Source organism: Furipterus horrens, unplaced genomic scaffold (assembly GCF_987537825.1).
Source record: "Furipterus horrens unplaced genomic scaffold, mFurHor1.1.pri manual_scaffold_3, whole genome shotgun sequence".
NCBI lineage: Eukaryota > Metazoa > Chordata > Mammalia > Chiroptera > Furipteridae > Furipterus > Furipterus horrens.
Window position 1 is genome coordinate 128,177,958 of NW_028327173.1, and position 3,161 is coordinate 128,181,118.

Below are 3,161 nucleotides of genomic sequence, written 5' to 3' on the forward strand. Positions count from 1 at the left end.
TCAGGGTAAATGACAAGAGAAGATTAACCCATCAAGGATTTTGAGTCCCACTTGGCTAAAATGGATTATGTGGATCCAGGGTCTTGAACTTCACATACTAGGAATCCCTTCCAGTGTTAAAGTACAGAGGGACTTGAGTTGTTTTTCAGAGTTTATATTCTTGTCTGGTTACTGCCCTATGGGCGCATGTGCACACACATACACACACACACACACACACACACACACACACACACCACTTCTTTTATAACCTACAGTTGGTTTCACTTTTTTCCTTATAATTTATCCAAGTCCTTGCTATTGATGTGGAAACATTTTGTATTTCAAATTCAGGTGGTGAATGTTAAGGCTAAATCTGCAAGAGGCTGGACAATACTAAGGTCAAAAGTGTTCTCTCTTCCTTCAGCATCAGAAAATGCCAGAACTGGAGGGCTGGGAATGCAATCTGGCTGGGGACAGACACAAAAGCAGAAACCAAAAGTCAGAATAAAAGTGTCATCATCCAGTAACACGAAGAAACAAAGGAGAAGGAAAAGATGTGGGTGCTAGGAGAGTGGTGAGAGACGGAGTGGTGAGAGACGGAGTGGGGAGGAGGAAATGAGTATTTATCACACATCTACTGTGTACCAGAACCTTACAAGATGATTCCATTTTTATGGAATATTTAACGTCACAAGGACCCTGCAAGAAAGATGGTACCTCATTTTTACAGAGAAATAACTTGTTTGACAGTGTCTTTTAACTAGTGATTATGATATAGTACCTGAATCCAAGTTTGTCAGAATCCAAAATCCCATACTTATCAAATGACTGTTCATGCTCAACTACTAAAAAATTACTGTAACTATGGGTACATAAAATGTTAACATTAGAGAAAGCTAGGTATATGGGTATATGGGAACTCTTCTGTAAGTCTAAAATTATTTCAAAATAGAGTTTTTAAAAATGAGTGTAACTGTATTTCATGGGGCACAGGTAATCCAGACAAAGTGCTGGTAATACTGTGGATTAAGAGCCCAGTGACTCAGTGATCAATAAACTGGCTTCATATGATTTACTCACTGTCCTTTTGACCTCAGATGCTAATCAGCCCCAGCATTGCATCTTGCTAAGATAAAGTAATTACTTTAAAAATTGTTATCAAGCTGAAGATACTTCCCAACTAAACCTGTTAATGTTGCTAATTTAAGCATGGTATTAAAAACTGCAATTACCTACCATGCCACATTCTTATAATGATCATACCTCACCTCTTTGGACTATATGGCCAGGAATCTCATTCATATTATCAGCAACTAAACACTGTAAAATATTTCAAATTTTACTACTACTAATTGTCTAACAATTTGTAACTCAATCACTTAGTTATAAGTGATGCCTTTAGTTATAAAAGCTCTATGTATTGACCTGGCATCATCTTTTCAGATAGTTATTAGACTAGAAAGAGGACACATCAGAAGACACAACCAGACAATAGAGAGTGACAGTTACTTTCTTTTTTTTTTTTTTTTTTTTGGCTACCACTTCCTGTGTTTCTAAATGGATGTTTTAAGAATTCTGCCTTTCTACTGGGAATGTTCTCCTCTCACCTTCCTTGTGGTACTCCTGGATCTCTCTCAACCTTGACACCCTACCATGGCCTAGGGGTAGGAATATAAATGATCTACCTCTGACCCTCTCCCCTAGGAAATGAAATGATGGGCAATCAAGAATAGATGGCACTTAAGGGGAGCTGAGTCATTCTGATGACAGCTAAAGAGACTTTCCATGAGCTCCTCTGACTGAGATCCTGGCACTACCATGGCTTCTATACTTTTGAGATCTTATTTCCTGTTATTGTGTGAGCTACACAAATCTATTTAATACATTTCTTTTTTGCTCTCTCTCTTTTAATAAAATTTAGTCAGTCAGTTTCTATTACAAGCATACTTAGAAGATCAGAACATTGTATCTGGAAGACATCATAGAAATGATCTAATGATAATGCTTCTTTACCCCTGATCATATGTTGCAATTAAAGAAAGTGAATAATTTTTTTTAGTCTTATACATAGACAGTCAACATTTTGTCCTTGATAATAACAACACTCTAGTGTAAACAGCCTCTGGGAGCTTGCCCATAAATATTTCACAGGATATTGCTATTTTTAAAAAGGGGGATGGCTTTTCTTAAAGAGTTATTAATGCCATGAACTAGCTTTCTCTAAGTAAAGACCTGACAATACAGAATATCAATATTTCTGCAGTATTTCTTATCACTGTAATGAGTTAAAGTAGGAAGAAAGCACCTCTGAACCCTAATTTATAATAGCTCATTTAAGTTAGGACTCACTGCTGTAGCTAAGAACCCCCAAATCTCTGTGACTTAGAACATTATAAGTTTATTTCTTGTTATGTCACAATCTAGTAAGGATCATTAGGGAGACTCTGCCCCACAAAGTTATTCAGCACTCAGATCCTCCATCTTGTAACTCTGATCTCCTTCAAGTCTTTGAATCTCTCCATTCAGCAGACAAATGGACTGGGATTTTCCCACAGATTTTTATAAGTTAAGCCCAGAAAAGGAGCACATCACTTTCACTCATATTCCATTGACAAAACTCAGCAAGGCCACACAGAGCTGCAAGAGAGGCTGGGAAATGAGGTCTAATTTTGTTCCCAGAAAGAAAAGAACACAGAAATTAGTGAGTTCAAGTGAACTCTACCACAGCAGCCAATTCCTTGATTTGAAAGAAAGAAAAAAAAAAAAAAACCTGAGATTAATTTCTTCAGTGTAATTTATCTCTACAACCTTAGATTTTTTTTTCTTTAGTGCAATGTATCACTACCTAACGTCCCTGGCTGGTTTGGCTCAGTGGATTGAGCGTCGGCCTGCGAGCTAAGTGTCACTGGTTCGATCTTCCAGTCAGGGCACATCAGAGAAGGAAAACTCTGACTTCAAAAAACCTCCGCTGCCTTGCGGCATACCTCTTCAGGGGAAAGGCTAAGGGAGTAAACCCCGACAGAAAATCCGGAGCCGGAGTCCCTAAGGCGGTTTGACGTTGTAGTCAACACCGGCAACTCCTGCGGCGCACCTGAAACCAAGCTGTATTGACTCCGTCTTTCCCTTGGACCCTTCAGCTGCGAAGAGAGGGGGGTCTGCTGCTTGGGCAACAGCAGACC